The sequence below is a fragment of the Leopardus geoffroyi genome, chromosome B4, assembly GCF_018350155.1.
Source record: "Leopardus geoffroyi isolate Oge1 chromosome B4, O.geoffroyi_Oge1_pat1.0, whole genome shotgun sequence".
NCBI classification, from domain to species: domain Eukaryota; kingdom Metazoa; phylum Chordata; class Mammalia; order Carnivora; family Felidae; genus Leopardus; species Leopardus geoffroyi.
In genome coordinates this window covers 19,510,021-19,528,075 of record NC_059341.1, presented here as the reverse complement: position 1 = coordinate 19,528,075, position 18,055 = coordinate 19,510,021, and positions in this window count along the sequence as shown.

Below are 18,055 nucleotides of genomic sequence, written 5' to 3'. Positions count from 1 at the left end.
CCCACGTGGTAGAGGGGGAATGAAATCACCTGTGTGCTCAAGGGGGGGGATCCTCAGGGTTTTTTTTTTTTTTTTTTTTTTTTAGTGAGGGAGGTGTGAACACAGAAGTACAGGAGGCTTCTGAGGCTTCTGTGGGATTTGTTGAGCACAGTTCTGGTCAGACCCTGGAAAGCGTGGCATTTTGTCTGCTTAGAAGGGAGGAATAATACATTGAAAACGTGCTCGGTCTATAAGATGACTTGAAAGAATATTGGTACTTTTGTAGAAAATAACTCGAATGATTAGCTAACCAGAGCGGCCAGAAGATGCAGGTGCTGGGCCGGTGATCACCCCGCTAAGCTTCTAACCGGCGCCTTTTCTGGAGCTCAGGGTGGTGGTAGTGCCATCACGCGCTGGCCTCGAGGTATGAGAGGCTCTCTCTGCTTCAGTGACCCCTGATGACACTTCGCCCACTTACCAGTAAGGACCCTGCTTCACGATGGTCGTCTCTACTCCACCGACCGTCCTTGGGTTGAGCGAAGGCGAGGCGCTGGGGAGCATGAGGACAGGGTGGAGACCCAGGAGGGATGTGACCAGAGAATGCAGGGGCCCCCTCACCAAAGCTGCGGTGTCCGGATTTTACCCAAGGGAGTGTAGACACATCGGTGAGTTTTCGACTAAGGAACAAAGACCCCAGGTTTGGAGTTTTGGGAGCTCCCTTAGGATGCGTATGGCAGAGGCAAGACAGAGGCATTGGTCGGAAGGTTCTGCAGCTGTCAGAGTGTGGCTGGAGCATAGCAGCCGCAGTGGGGCTGGGAAGGAGTGGGATGGATTTGAGGTATGGAGGAAAGAAACCCATTGGCCTCTCTGGCTGGGAGTTGAGTGGAACGAGCTGGCGGAAGAGGAGGGTGAGGAAACTGGAAGCCTAGAACGAGCTTGTTAATTTCGCCTAACCATGTCAGGAGCAGGGTAGACTTACAGAGAAGGAATCGTGTACTAATTGTGCATTTTTCACTTAGAAAGGTAAAAGGGGTTGCGGTTCTGATTAGAGTATTTAATCAGAGATGAGCCTTTCCTGGGCCTGGGATTAAAAGGTCTCAAACCAGGAGAGTGTTTAGGAATCTGGGACATTCATGGTTGGGCCAACTGAAATCTAATTTGGGGTCTGTCCTTTAACTGGGGGACTGCCTAGCTGACTGCATACATTTATCATATTTAGTTCCTTAATTTCTTTTGCAGTGTTTCCCGAAGTGTTGGGAGCCTGGATTATTTAAATTTAGGAGATGCATTTTTATTTTTTTTAAATTTTAATGAATTAATTTATTATTTCTATTATTATTTATTGTGGTTCTAGAAGTCTTAGCCAAGACAATTAAACAATGGGAAGAAACGAGTGAGTAAAACTGCATAGGAGAAGGGCCATTTATAATTGTTTTCAGATGATAAAATTATATACCTGGGTATTTGAAGAGAGCCAACTGAAAAACTATAGAAAAGAGAATTAAATAAGATGGAAGTTTGTAAACTGATGTACTGAAATAACAATTTTCTTAATATAAGTAACAACCCTCTAGAAGATAAAAAGGAAGAAAGGTTCCTTTCATAAAAACAACAACAACAAAGGATTAAATACTTAGGAAAAAATTTAAAAGGCTATGTTTAATCGTAGTGCTATAGGAATTATTTGTTGAGCACTTACTGTTGCCAACTGCTTAGGAAATGTATTTTTAAAAAAAAAATTTTTTTTTTTAACGTTTATTTATTTTTGAGACAGAGAGAGACAGAGCATGAACGGGGGAGGGTCAGAGAGAGAGGGAGACACAGAATCTGAAACAGGCTCCAGGCTCTGAGCTGTCAGCCCAGAGCCTGACACGGGGCTCGAACTCACGGACCGCGAGATCATGACCTGAGCCGAAGTCGGCCGCTTAACCGACTGAGCCACCCAGGCGCCCCAGGAAATGTATTTTTAAAGGGTTTTATGTTTTGCCCAATGATCTAGGATTAATTTTTAAATGTGATGTATTATTTTATTCTTTTGGGGCAAATACTATTTTTCCTGTTGTTTTTGAACAAATACTAGGGATAAGCAGGGAGATTTGGCTTGAGTTCCAGAGAAAATTAGAGATGTAATGATGATTCCTTGCATTGCATTGCTGAATTAAAAAATTGTACTTCAGGGGCACCTGGGTGGCTCAGTCGGTTAAGGGTCCGACTTCGGCTCAGGTCTTGAACTCATGAAACGTGAGTTCGAGCCCCGCATCGGGCTCTGCGCCGACAGCTCTGAGCCCGCAGCCTGCTTTGGATTCTGTGTCTCCCTCTCTCTCTGCCCCTCCTCTGCTCACACTCTGTCTCTCCGTCAAAAATAAATAGATTAAAAAATTTTTGAAAAAAAAACTGTACTTCATAACCTGGTACTTCACACACTTGATGTAAAACGGCAAATGGTAGTTGGCAGGAAACTTTGAAAGGTAGCATTCTAATGCTTTTGTTCCATTTGCCTTTTAAGTTTGCACACTAGTTGGAGCAGACATCGCTGGTGTCACAATTTGGGCTGCTTGAATTTCAGGCAGAGGAATTGCACAGCCATTGGGTTTGGTGGAATTAGCCTTTATCTGGCTTAGGCTCCTCCTCCTTCTCTTCGTGGAGCGGGGGCAGGGGTGTGGGAGCGGGGAGGGCGCCTGCAGTGTCTCTGTCCCCTCCTGCAATCAGCCTGCTGGCTCGTTGTGTGAGCCGTTATCAATTTCAGTTGCCATGGTTTGTTACTTCTATTTGTACTATAACTAGAAATTTGATAAGGTTATGTGCCTGTCAGGTGATTTAGATGTCAGGTGTAGATGCAGGGAAGCAATTTTGACAAGGCAAACATTGGTGCAAAGAGTGGGGGGGGGACAAGGATGACCCACGACAGAAGAAAGTAAAATCTCTTGCAGCCTCACTTTTCTTTCTCTTTTAACTTTAGGTCAGTACTTGAACCTCTTTAATTTGTCCCTTCTTAAGTGAATGTGACAGGGTGACTTCCGGCTTCTCTCGAAAGGGCAGGGAAATGGAGGTCTGCCTTTGGAGGGTAGATGCTGGCATTTAGGGAGCTTTGACTCTGGATGTTCTGATAAAAACATCTGGGTCTGGAAACTTTATCTTTGACTGAAGCTGAGATTAAGGTCTTAGAAGACAAGGTTTATTAATGCCAGTGTCTGTCACATATGTGTATCACAGACAGCCTCGTATTTAAAAAAAATGTGTTCATGTGAGAATAGTTGACACTCAACGTTACGTTAGTTTCAGGTGTATAACATAGTGATTCAGCTTCTCTACACGTTACGTTATGCTGACCGTAAGTGTAGCTGCTGTCTGTCGCCATAGAATGCTACTACAATATCATCGATGCAGTCCCTGTGCTGTGTCTTTCAGACCCGTGACCCTTCATCCACCTTGCTCCCACCCCGTCCCCTTCCCTCTGGCGACCACTAGTGTGTTCTCTAGATTTACAGGCCTGATTCCGCCTTTTGTTTGTTTGTTCATTTGTTTTGTCTTTTAGATGTCACATATGAGTGAACTCCTGGTGTCTGTTTTCCCCCCGCCTGGCTCATTTCACTCAGCATCATACCCTCTGGGTCTGCCTACGTTGTCGCAAATGGCAAGCTCTCGTCCATTCCATCGTATAATATACACCACGTCTTCTTGATCCATTCATGTGTTGACGGACACTCAGGTTGCTTCCGTATTTTGCTTACTGCCAATTCTGCTGCATACATCCTTTGGAATTAGTGTTTTCGTTTCCTTTGGGTAAATACTCAGTAGTGGAAGTCCTAGATCATATGGTATTTCTATTTTAAAATTTTCGAGGAACATCCATACTGGTTTCCACCGTGGTTGTACCAGTTTACATCCCTACCAACAGCACACAAGCGTTCTTTTTACTCTACATCCTTGCCAAGAACTTGTTATTTCTTGTGTTTTTGATTTTGGCCATTCTGACAGGTATGAGGTGCCATCTCATTGTGGTTTTGATTTGCATTTCCCTGATGCTGAGTGATGTTGAGTATCTTTCCATGGGTCTGTTGGCCATCTGGATGTCTTCTTTAGAAAAACATCTATTCAGGTCCTCTGCCCATATTGTAATCAGATTTTTTTTTTTTTTTTTTTTTTTTTTTTTTTGGTGCTGAGTATTCTAAGTTCTGTATATATTTTGGATATTAGCCCCTTCTCAGGTCATTTGCAGATATCTTCTCCCATTTGGTGGGTTGTCTTTTTGTTTTGTTGATGGTTTCCTAGGTTGCGCAACAGCTTTTTATTTTGACACAGACCCAATAGTTTAATTTTGAGAGAGCCTAGAGTTTTTAGTAAGCCTCAAGCATCTTTCTCCTAAGTGGAGGTAAAGGCCCAGTGCTTTGCAGCCATGTTATTGTCCTGTGTTCTGCAGTCCAGGCAGTGAGGCCGTGAGTATTGCTCATTGGCTTGCCATGTTGTCTGTTGGATGAGCAGTTGGAACCATGATTTATAGATTTAAATTTCTTAGACCCTTTCAGTTTTTTTCTTGATTGATTAAATAATATGTACCTTTGAGCTTTCCCAATATCTAAATCTCTTTACAGTCAGATATATATAGGTAGATATAGACGCAGATATAGATATCTGTAGATATCTCTCTCTCTCTCTCTCTCTCTCTCTCCATACATCGAGAGAGGGCTCTGCTGTGGCATCTACCTCAGCAGAACATTTCCCATTTTGCTCTTGGGAAGCTGGCCAGTAGATACCTCAGTAAAGGTTAACATGACCAAGAGTCCCTGCTGAAGTTGTGGGCAGGCTTCTAGTATTTTGCCGCTTGGTTTTGTGAAATGTATGGAATCAATGTGGGTATTCAGTGTAACTCATCTTGACAGGGGTTTCATTATACTCTGCAAGCACAATTCAAAGAAATAATGAATTTATATGCAGGGTAGTTGTGTTTGAGTTTATTTAAAGAAATGAGCCACACACAATCACTATAATAGCTCCTGCTCCTGGAGTATTAATGGTGCTGACAAAGAGAAAACTCAGACCAGATGGTTTCCAAACAGTGGAACCACCTGGCTCTTTGGCAATGGCAGCCTATCTCCGTTTCTCAAATAGCTGTACTCTCACACACGGTGAAATGTTTAAGTGAGACGTTCGTAGGCTCAGGCAGAATGGCATTCCAGAATCGGAATTATTAAGAGACACTTGTCCATGTCGCTTCACCCTGGGTCCCCTCTCCCACTTCTATTACTTTTAGAGTCCCGTTTTTTTTTCTTCTTCTTTTTACTCTTTGTAACTATAAAAGCCAGGTATTTCTGTTTCCGCATTGAAAAGAAAAAAAGGATATTGCTTCTTGAGGTGCTTATTCCGGAGGGAGAAGAAAAACCTTTTGTTCTTTTGGGGAACGGACTCACTGGGACCCTGTTAGTGCTTCCGACCCAAGGGGAGTCTCTCAGGTCAGCAAGGGAGCAACGTAATTGCATCCGTAGCACCATGAAATGACGCTGCAACGTGAAACTTGGAACTTCATAAAAATACAGCCAAGATAATAATCGATGTGCAGACTTATGCAGTAGTTTTTCTAATTATAATGTTAAACTCTGGATTTTCTTGAGTGACTTTAGTGTCTGATTTTTCATGTTAAATAAGAGTTAATTTAAAAGTAAACATATTGAATAATCTACAAAATTTTCTAAGTTAGGACTGTAAGACAGTGATCATTAAAAAAAATTTTTTTTGATGTTTATTTTTGGGAGAGACAGAGTGCGGGAGGGGGAGGAGCAGAGACAGAGGGAGACACAGAATTCGAAGCAGGCTCCAAGCTCCGAGCTGTCAGCTCAGAGCCTGATGCAGGGCTCGAACTCACGAACCTACAAAATCATGATCTGAGTGGAAGTCGTATGCTTAACTGACTGAGCCACCCAGGTTCCCTAAGACAGTGGTCATTTTAAAGTTTCATTTTGAAGCATCACAGTTATCTTAGTTATTTACCCACTTACCTACTAAGTGTCTAATTGGTAGTGTGTACAACCATTAAAGATACAATACTGGCTAATACATGCAACATGTAAGACAATTTAAAAATTATTTGGGGCACCTGGGTGGCTCAGTCAGTTAATCGTCCAACTCTTGGTTTCGGCTCAGGGTGTGATCTCACGGTTCTTTGGATCAAGTCCCGCGTTGGGCTCCCCGCTGACAGTGTGGAGCCTGCTTGGGATTCTCTCTCTCCCTCCCTCTGCCCCTCCCTGGCCTCAAAATAAATAAATGAACTTTAAAAAAGTATTTAAGATCTGGTTTACACTGTTGTTTAAAATCTAGTCTTTCGAAAGAAATAATGGTGTATTTTCATCAAATGTGCATTTCGATCTTAGTGAAAGATTGAAGTTTACAAAATGTTTGAATTGCCATCTTGTAACATGATGTGGTAGAAGGAGCAAGGGCTTTCCGGAAGCAGATCCGGGTGTGAATCCAGATTCTACCACTCACCAGATGCTCGTGCTAGACTTGTGCCTTAATCACTACGTCACAGTTTCCTACATTAGTTAGGATTCTTGGCTGCAAGGGACAGAAAACCTAACCTTTGAACAAGGTGATCGTTTCTTTTGGGGATATTAGGCTACAAAAGTTCAAGGGCAGGAACGTGCCTGTATGGGCTTCAGGAATGGTAGGAATCAGAAATCAGATGCCACCAGGTCGAGACTCTCTTTGTGGCAGGTTAAGCTTCACCTGTTCCTGTGGATTCTGGTGGTGGCAGACGTGGCTGTAGATGGTTCCGAAGTTTTAAGTATCTTAGAGTTGTAGTTGCTAGAGGCTGAAACTCACTGTGTGCTGTGGGTTCCGGTTCCCGAATCCCCCAAACATCCTGACTTGGACGAGTTTAGGCCAGACAATTGACTACCTTTGGGCCGGTCCACAGTGGTTATGGAAGTGCCTCTTGAGAAGACACAAATGGATGGATTGAGGCATGAGACCCTTACTAAGAAGGAAGGAGGTCCGAGGTGGACACACAATGGGTTTCTACTATATTTCCTATGTGTAAAGAATGGGAAAATAGATATCGCTTTTGCAGAGTGATTTTGAAGATTCAGCGAGAGAGTCTGTCAAATGGATGATACAACGTCTCATACCTCGTAGCTTTTTATTTATTATTTTTTTAATGTTTATTTCTGGGGGGGGGGAGGGGAAAAGAGCGAGGGAGACACAGAATCCGAAGCAGGTTCCAGGCTCTGAGCTGTCAGCCCAATGTGGGGCTCAAACCCACGAACCGAAAGACCGTGACCTGAGCCGAAGCGGGACGCTCAACCGACTGAGCCACCCGGGCACCCCGATTGTAGCTCTTTGATAAGTCGTAGCTGGTATTACAGAGAGGCAAGCAAACCGCGTTTCTCAAAACTGACGCCTGTAATCCATGTGAAACTCTCACTCCTAAGATGCCTAAGAAACCATAATTCTTTACTTCGTTCTTCAACACTGCGCCTGTGTTTATTTCTAATCATTTCTTCCCTATGGAAGACCTGAATTACTACTAAGTTTCTGGTCGTAGCATAGATAGGTTAATAACTTGTCAAAATTTCTAGGCAATTTATGTTTTAAATATTGATTTTTTTTTCCAACGTTTATTTATTTTTGGGACAGAGAGAGACAGAGCACGAACGGGGGAGGGGCAGAGAGAGAGGGAGACACAGAATCGGAAACAGGCTCCAGGCTCCGAGCCATCAGCCCAGAGCCCGACGCGGGGCTCGAATTCACGGACCGCGAGATCGTGACCTGGCTGAAGTCGGACGCTCAACCGACTGCGCCGCCCAGGCGCCCCTAAGCAATTTATGTTTTAAAGAAAATTCTGTGCTAAGAATTTCATCTTGTAATTTTTTTTTTTTTTCATTAAAATATCTTGCCAAGATCCATGGGTTTTTCTGGCTGGCGAAAGGTATCTGTCATGGAAGCTATTCTCAATGTCATTTGTGCGCACATTAAGTATAATGCATTTAGATTTATTCTTCCTCTGCATTCTTTTTGTTTGTTTGTATTTGCCGTGTTGCAGTTTTTATTTTCCTTTCTTTCAGTTGTAGAAGTGAAGGAAGCATGTTTTCTTCCAGGAAAGCAGTCGCTGTTGCCCGAAGGATAATGCCATTGCAGGTGTAGGAGGGTCGTTAGGACCCATTTTAATGACATTATCAATCTGTTAGGGAGCAGGCATATGTCAGAAAAGGGAGGAATCATCTGTCACTTCCATCAGCTGTGACTCTTTGAGATTAAGGACAGGTTATTTTCACTTTCACGACTGTTCTCTGTTTGTTCAGCTGTTTACATTTGCTTGATTCTTGACTTTATCCTTATTTCTTTTCTTCACTGTAGTTTAGATGTAGCTTTCTTTTCTGAATTACTAATTTCCTAATCGGGTTTTCTTCCTAACTGGGAATTACCCATTTCCCAATACTCTGTAATTCAAAGTGTGCACGCAGGGACTGTTCCTTCTCGTAGCTTACTGTCCTTTCTTTCCTTAATTTAACCTTGCGTGATATCTTCTGGTTCAAAATAATTTCAATAATATTCTAATCTGTGTGTGAATTAGGCTGTTTATATGTAAAAATCATAATCATGGAATGGGATGAGGCTGGCTGTCTCTAAAGGATTAAGAGTTAAGAGAACACGTGTCCAGAAATCAAAATCCATCAATTGTCTGAATTATTAAATGTTATTTAAAAAGTAACATGGCAACGTAAATCAGCAGTAGTCAGGCTCTGTGAGCCAATCATTCTTCAGTAGTGCATCAGGTATTAGAATATTAATTGTTTTTTGCTCCTTTAGTACCCGAATAGTTAATTGGATGATACTTTAGTTTCCTGAAAAAGTTAATCATCACCACATACTTAATTTATTCCCCAGAGTAACGTATAACTCATAGGCAGAACTTGGTAGATTAGTTACATTTTCCTCCTGTAAAATTCCTGGTGAAAATATGCATTATGTGTATATATTTTAGGCTCTAATTTTCTTCATTAACGTGGATATGATTTTCTGGTTTGAATCAATATTTCCACCAATACTACAGTTTGGGTGACAGCGTTCCTCCCCCACCCCCGGCCTGACCCTCACCCATAGGAAATTTACACAGTTGTCTCTTTCAAAAGAGATATCCCAAGACACATTTTGAATGAAAAGTATGATAATTTTTGTCCCTTTCATGGCACTGTAAGTTCCATTGCAGATAAAGAATTCTCTAAAATTCTTTTGTACAAATCTTCCGGCATCCTCTGCTAAGAAATATTTGGTTGGTTCCACACTCCTCTGTGTCCTTATTTACAGGACATTTTTATATCTTATGTGTGCTCAGTTTGATGTTTGTCACTTTGCGTTTTCTCACTGTCAGCTGAATCGAAGGATAATGTCTGGGGAGGTGCTGGAGAGAGACTTGGGTCTCCTATTGTCTCTGTCATCTCACATTTCCTTTCTTCATCGATGAAAATGGGCATGAAAATGTGTACTTGCTAGCATTTATCTGACGATGATATAGGCAAAGCACATTTTATTTTTTTATTTAAAAAAAATTTTTTTTAAACATTTATTCATTTTTGAAAGACAGAGAGAGACAGAGCGTGAATGGGGGAGGGGCAGAGAGAGAGGGAGACACAGAATCTGAAGCAGGCTCCAGGCTCCAAGCTGTCAGCACAGAGCCCGATGCGGGGCTTGAACTCATGGACCGCAAGATCATGACCCAAGTCGAAGTCGGCCGCCCAACCGACTGAGCCACCCAGGCGCCCCAAAGCACATTTTAATTGTTTGCTTATTTATATTCTATTTTGATCCCCAAAAGACTGAAGGGGCTCCCTAATGCTGGGGGCATGGAGCCTGGCCCCCGTGCTGAGATGTGTTCCTAGCCATTTGGCTACTTTTAGTACATCAGCACATGCCTGTGGAAATCGAGTGCTGAGCACTCCTTACACATCGTGGCTTGGCCTTCCCAGCCTGACTCTGCTCACTTGATCCAGAAAGCGCTCAGTACAATGCCTGGGACCCTGAGAGCTCATAGATGTCAGCTTCTATTATCATCATCTCATTAATTCTCACAAAGGTGCTATTGATGCCGTATTACTGTTATACTTATTTTGTACATGAGGAAACTGAGGCTCAGAGAGATTAAGTAACTAGCTTAAGGTCACACAGCTATTAAGAGGCAGAACCAGGCTTTAAGAGGAGTTTGTCAAAATCCTGAGCCTGAGCTGTTAATCCATAAGCTACCCTTTAGGGTTGTAGGGGTTATGTTTTTTATGTTTTTGTTTTTGTTTTTGTTTTTGAGAGAGACAGGGAGAGAGTACGAGATGGAGAGGGGCAGAGGGGGAGTGAGACAGAATCCAAAGCAGGCTCCAAGCTATCAGCACAGAGCCCGACGCAGGGCTCGAACTCATGAACCGCAAGATCATGACCTGAGCCGAAGTCGGATGCTTAATCGACCGAGCCACCCAGGCGCCCCACATTTTTAACTATCTTAGCTTATTGAGGAATTAATTAAGATGTGCTTTATGTATTCTGAATATTTGCTTAGAATAAAATTTAGATTTCAATGTGTCTTAAGTGAAGGAACTCCAACTCTGATGAAGCTGGACTGTGAATACACATAAAATACTGACAGATCTGTAAATACCAGGAAGTACCTCTGTGAATACAGTAGAAGGCTAATTTGAGGCTTAGAAACCTACAAAAATTATTTTAATGCTTTTTAATCATGTTTGAAAAGGTAATTAAAAATTTAATTTTATTTAATTAACCATAAATGTACAAATTATGAGATTAATTTATTAAAAAAATTCTCTTTTGAGCTCATTTGACTTCACATTTGTTAAAATTAACTCTGTCATAAAAAAAGCCCTTAATCAGATTTTCCTTTGTGGTCGATTCCCGTCTAGCATTGTGACATTAGCCAATTTTCTGGATTTTAGATGTAAAAAATACAAAACTAGATGGCAATCAATCACAAAATAGTTATCGAGCTTTGAATATATACTTAGCGCCAAGCAAAATGCGTTGCGCGAGAAAGTGGCATATGGCCCGTGTTCTCTAGTACTTTACAATCTATGGAGCTATACACGATGGTACGTAAATTGAGTGCTAAATTTTTCAGATCGAACTAGGAATTTTACATGTAATGAAAAATCTTGCTACTCTCACAATCTCCCCCCTCCCCAACCTTGAAGAAATGAAAAGGATCCATCCTGTCATAAAAGGCAGTCAAATTGGTCACTGGTTTCACTGTATCAGATGGACACTTTTAAATTTTTTTTTTTTAACGTTTATTTATTTTTGAGACAGAGAGAGACAGAGCATGAATGGGGGAGGGTCAGAGAGAGAGGGAGACACAGAATCTGAAGCAGGCTCCAGGCTCTGAGCCGTCAGCACAGAGCCCGACGCGGGGCTCGAACTCACGGACCGCGAGATCATGACCTGAGCCGAAGTCGGACGCTTAACCGACTGAGCCACCCAGGCGCCCCCTGGACACTTTTAAATGTGTGAAATAAAGGGCAGGATAACATGAAACAGTAATAAATATGCCTTTAGATTTTAGGTTTCTGTTAAACATATTCTGACAAGGTAAGCTGCTTTAAGGCTGAATAATGTTCTCTTTTTGCTTACCCTTCACCCCTGGATTCTTCTTAGCCATCTGGTCTATTGTGATAGGCCCGGTATTCCCTTATCCTGCTAGGATTCCTCATTAATCCATGTTTGCAATCCCTTTTGCAACATCCTTTCTCCCTCTCTCGATTTCTATTTTTCCTGCCTTTTTGCTTCTGTTCTCTCTTTGCCAATACAGTGAAGCAGCTTCATTAAGGTGAAGAAATGAGCGACAAACTTCACTTTCTGCGTATGGATGCCCACTGGCCAGGTCACTCGCCATTTATGGAAAGCCCAAGTTTGGGCACCTCAGCTTCCCCGTCAGGGGTTTTAAAACTCTGTCCCTGCTTTCTTTGAGAATGTTTTAGGGGTTCCTGGGTGGCTCAGTCGGTCAGGCATCGCCTTTGGTTCAGGTCATGATCTCGTGGTTCGTGGGTTCGAGCCCCACATAGGACTCAATGCTGACAGCTCAGAACCTGGGGCCCGCTTCGGATTCTGTGTTTCCCTCTCTCTCTGCCCCTCCCTGGCTCGCGCTCTGTCTCTCAGACATAAATAAATATTAAAAAAAAACCTCTTAAAAAAAAGAAAATGTTTTATAGTAAAAGATTTGACCAATACAAAAGAATGTACGGAGTATCCAGGTAAGTTTCAAGGCATGATAACAAAGGATCGCGTGTAGACCTGCCTTCCAGCTTGAGCACGTGAACGTCAGGACCAGAGACGCTCTCCGGACATCCTTCCATGAGCAGATCTCACAACAACTCTGGATGGTGCCCTTAGCAAGTCCCCTTTCCTCCCTTTATTTAGCACATATGTACGTGTTCTTTGCCTCTTTTCCCTTCAACAAAACGTTTCTGAGGTTCGTGTGTGTGGTTCCGTGTAGCTGTAGTTCATTTATTTTCACTCCTGGATAATACTGCATTATATGAATAACACCTAGATTATATAAATTATAATTTTAATTATATTATATGAATATAATTTATTCACTCGCTTGTGCATAGATATTTAGGTTGTTTCCAATTTTTTTTTTTAATTTTTTTTTTTCAACGTTTATTTATTTTTGAGACAGAGAGAGACACAGCATGAACGGGGGAGGGGCAGAGAGAGAGGGGACACAGAATGGGAAACAGGCTCCAGGCTCTGAGCCATCAGCCCAGAGCCCGACGCGGGGCTCCAACTCATGGACCGCGAGATCGTGACCTGGCTGAAGTCGGACGCTTAACTGACTGCGCCACCCAGGCGCCCCTGTTTCCAATTTTTTTTGATAATACAGTTATTATGAACATGCTGGTCTCTGTCCCTAAGTGCTCCGGGCAAGGGTTTCTATGGAGATGAGAACAGCTGGGGGTGGGGCCGCTGGGATGTGGGATGTGCTCATCCTTGACTTCACTGCCGCCTCTGACGTACTCTCCCTTTAGTTCGTTGTCTGACAATTTACCAGACCGTGGCTGCACTTGGCTTCTTTTATCGGAAATGAGTCTCTGGCTTTTCGGTTGTGTGGTTACTTATACAGTTACTTGTACGGTTATAATATTAATAATTATGGCCCTTGCAGCATTCGGGGGAGAGAATTTGTATCTCAGAATTAGCAAATAATTCAACTTACATCTCCGTTCACCATTTTGCTTTTTTTTTTTTTTAAATGTTTTATTTATTTTTGAGAGAAAGAGAGAGAGATAGACTATGAGCAGGGGAGGGACAGAGAGAGAGAGGGAGACACAGAATCCGAAGCAGGCTCCAGGCTCCGAGCTGTCAGCACAGAGCCCGATGCGGGGCTCGAACTCACGAGCCGTGAGATCATGACGTGAGCCAAAGTCGGACACTTAACCCCCTGTGCCACCCAGGCGCCCCACCATTTTGCTTTTAATAAGTCTTCCTTTTCAGTCATTCTGAGCCTTCTTCTTAAGCTGGGCCAGAACCACCCTGGTTTCCAGGCTCTTCCTCTGTGTGAACTTGGGAGGGGTACTTGCTGGTGTCTCCAAACAGAATGTCGCTGAGCATGTACACGCTGGCAGAAATAATCATACGTAAGCCACAAAGGTCATTTTTGAAATTTAGTGGCAAGGACAAAAGTAGTGTTTCCTGGCGACCTACTGATGGCCTGTCCTTGCTTGATGCTTTCGTATGTTAACTTTAACCCTCCAGACATTGTGTAGCATATTGCTTTTTTTTTTCTTTTCTTTTCCGTTTTACAGCTGAAGATCAGGAGTGTTAGAAAAATTGAACAAACTAAGATCACAGGACAGAATTAAGGTTTAAATTCAGGTCTTTTGAGTCTTAATTTAGGGTTCTAATCTGTAGTACAGGAAGATTATCAACGTGTGTGCTTATGTATATATGTGCACATACATGTAAACATAGCATGGCAATATTATGTTGCCTTCATTGTTTGAAATGCATTTTTTAAGTTTATTTTTTTGAGAGGGGGAGGGGCAGAGAGAGAGAGAGAGAGAGAGAGAGAGAGAGAATCCTAAGCAGGATCCCCACTGTCGGCACAGAGCCTGATGGAGGACTTGATCCCACGAACCTTGAGATCTTTAAAAAAAAAAATTTTTTTTAAATGTTTATTTATTTTTGAGAGAGAGACAGAGTGTGAGTGGGGGAGCGGCAGAGAGAGGAGACACAGAATCGGAAGCAGGCTCCAGGCTCCGAGCTGTCGGCACAGAGCCCGACGCGGGGCTCGAACTCACGAACCGCGAGATCATGACCTGAGCCGAAGTCGGATGCTCAACCGATTGAGCCACCCAGGCGCCCCCGAACCTTGAGATCTTGAGCCAGATGCTTAACAAGCTGAGCTGCCCAGGCACCCCTTGAAATACAATTTTAAGTTTCTTCTGAAGAAAAATATGTCAAATCAAGTTGCCTGTTGTGTATATTTCTTACCTTTGACTTTGAGAATGCCTCTTCAGGGGCAGGTAGAGAGGCTTTGTCACTACTGGGGGGTGGCCGGGTCATGATGGGCAGCTTCAGTTTTTACAGCCTACTGATGGAGACCGTGGAGAAAGAGCACCCTTTCCCAAGGGTTCCTCCCAGGGTCCCGGATCCGGGACTCATGGGCCTGTGCTGGGCCCCTCTGTCTTCATCCTTCTTCTTTCTCCTTCTCTTCTCTCTTCCTTCTTTTTCTTAATCTTAATGGGCCAGGTGCTCTGCTAGTTTCTGGGATTAGGAAGATCTGTAAGACTTTGCCCTTGTCACTGTGTTCCTGTGCTCTAGAGTGGGGCACTATGACCCCACCTTAAGTGTAGTTCAGGGTGGGAACTACTCTAATAGGCAGGTGTAGAGCTGTGGGGCCCCAGACTGGGGGGAGGCCCGTCCTGCTCACAGAGGAGCGTCACTGGCACTGAGCTTTGATGAATAAATGGATTATGCTTCCCATGGGCTCAGGGTAGGGAGGAAGAGGGAACATTCTGTCAGTGACAGAGAACCCCCGGTAGTCTTACAAGAATACTCTTCATACAGTTCTTACAAGATTTGCACAGCGTGTGGTGTTGACTGTTGGCAAAGACAGATTGTCTCCCAGCACCTGCACAGATGGGTTCAGAACTCATTTCCACCTGTGTGATCACCGAGTGACATAGCTAAGGTGCTACGTAGGGGTCTGATCATTGGCTCAGATCCCACACACACAAAAAAATCAGTTTCTGTTCTAGAATGACTTGAGTAACATTTGTAAATGTAGACTAATGGCTAATTCTTAATATATTTTGTTCGTTAGCTTATTCCTGTACAGCTGTTCTTTTTATTTTATTTTATTTTATTTTTTTATTTTTTAACATTTATTTATTTTTGAGACAGAGAGAGACAGAGCATGAACGGGGGAGGGTCAGAGAGAGGGAGACACAGAATCTGAAACAGGCTCCAGGCTCTGAGCTGTCAGCACAGAGCCCGACATGGGGCTCGAACCCACTGACCGTGAGATCATGACCTGAGCCGAAGTCGGCCGCTTAACTGACTGAGCCACCCAGGCGCCCCTGTTCTTTTTAATGTTTCATGACACATACCGTATCATCCTTTCACATCAAGCAAAACCAATATAATGATGGCCATGCTGAGAATTTGCACAGGACCTTATTCTTCTTAAAGTTCTTTCCTGTGTTCTATCTCTGTCTCTACAGATCTGTTAGTTAAGAAATTGCTAGAATCTCTAATCAGAGATGAGGAGACTGACTCCGAGAAGCTAGAAGACGTGCGAGGTGGTTGAGAAGTGCAGGGATGGATGAGCGTTCCAGGCTCTTGGCCGCTAAAGCAACGGTTTTCTAAGATCGAACCCATTGTTTTTGTACATGATGAAACCTGGCATCGCAAACAGGAAGGACCAGAGCATAGAGGTCACAGAGGAGAAACTCACATGTTCATATTTACTGGGAACCTTGTTGCACGTGCATATCCGTTTTAGGCAGGGTGAGAGTAGGTTGTGTCAATCAGAAGTCTTTGGATTGTAAAAGGAGAGACAGATCAGCTCACTTAACGGGTAAACCTGGTGGCTGACCAAGACTTCCTCTAGGTCTCTGGCTCTGCTTGCCTCTGTATTGGCTTCGTCACTACCGGGGGATGGCCGGGTCATGATGGGCAGCTTCGGTTTTTACAGCCTACTGAACTAGACCGTGGAGAAACAGCACCCCTTCCTCAAGGGTTCCTCCCAGGGTCCCAGATCTGGGACTCACGGGCCTGTGCTGGATTATGGGTCCAGTACGGGTCAAGCTCTGGGCTCAAGGGTGCAGCATTCTCGTTGGCAGGATGGGGTCATGTTGTGAGGGCAAAGGGGACACGTGAGATAGAAGCAAAGAATCCTCCTCCCTCTGTCCTCTGATCTCTTTTTATATCCACTTGTCTCTCCGAATCAGACTATGCGTGGCTGGCAGATCATGAGTTAGAACATTGAAAATTAGACCTAAGGGGACAGAGAGGACGTAAGTGAATGGGAGACAAGAGAAGAGGTGACTGTGGCTGCCGGGGTCCCTGTATGCGGTAAAGGTGTCCTGGGTGGGTGGCATGTGTGTTGGGACTGACAGTATATGAGGCCTGGTTGTGGATCATACCGCCAAGAAGGATTGAACGTCTTCTAAAACCCTGCAGACCAGTTACGGAGGTGATCGTGTGCTTCTCAAAGCTAGTCCCTTAATGAGACAAGCCCGAGTCAGGTGATTCTTGTGTGTCTTGTGGATGTGGGAAGGACTGTTCAATTGTGATCAACTCTATGAATCTGGAATTTAATGAGTTGTCTTTTCAGTTCTTTCTTTGGAAATCACCATTAAAAAAAAAAACAACAAAACAAAAACCCTTAAACTAATCCCGAAAAGAATATGTGCCTTCCCTGAAACTGGTGTTAGGGGTGTCCGAATCTGGCTTACGGATTTTTCTTCTCACTTCTTCGTGGCTGTCACTGTTACAGCCTTGTCATCTTTCCTACTTTTATTATTTTATGACTCTGTGCGCTGTGCTTCCTTCGAGCAAAGCTGAATGGCTTCCCTGCGTAGACGTACAACCACGAGAACGTACGGGACTGTGTATCTTCTCACGTGCTGGGGGTTTGAGGGTGAGAAGGCTAATCCCATTCAGCATTTTCCATGAGAGAAAAAGCACGTGGTGTATTTGACCTTTTATTTATGGAAATAGTAAGAGTAAGGGTTGTAGTACTTTCACAAATTTAGATGAAAATACGGAGAGAAAATTAGATATTCTTAAGCTACGGGTGATGGGAGGGTCTAAATCTTTCTATTTGTTGACATTTGGGAAGTTTTTTTTTTTTCAAGCTTTTCTGGGAAAAGGAAATTTTTCGGTAGCCTCAAGGACAGTAATGCCTGAGAGAACTGAATATTTAAACGCAGACATGACTCAACAAAAACAGTCATTCTATACTCAACTAAGAGAACTTTTCAAATTTCTACAGAAAGTTGCCCTTACAGAATCATGTTTTTATTAGCACCCTCAATGTTAGCTATTAATTGAAGTGTTGATTTAAGCCCAGTGATGATGAATATAAAACGGGGATTGTGTGGGACATCAAAAATGCGTTTCCATGTTACTTGATGTTTAGATTTTAGAGAAATAAGAATAAAGTGATAGAACCATTTTGGTCACTAACAAGCAGAATGAATATTTAACGGGTGTGACAGTTGTCGTCATTATGCTAATAATAGGAGATGGGGCTCTAGTAAGATTAAGCATTAGCTATTCCGGTCCCTCGAGGAAACTGTAAAATTCAGCTTCGCTGCGTTGTAATTAGAAAAGAAGTGTATTTAAATACCGAAAAAAAAAATCGTAGGTACCTCAGCAAAGTATGCCGGGGGCATGTGCTTGGAGCCTTTTAATCTCTAGGTGTGGCCTGTTTTATAAATATTTCCATAGCATTTATATACTTGACATTTGGTAATATCGCATTGTATAATCGTATCCATATGCTTTGCCTTACAAAATAGAATGAGACCACCGGAGCTCAGAGTGGTTTAGTGACTTGCCTAGGGTCACGCAG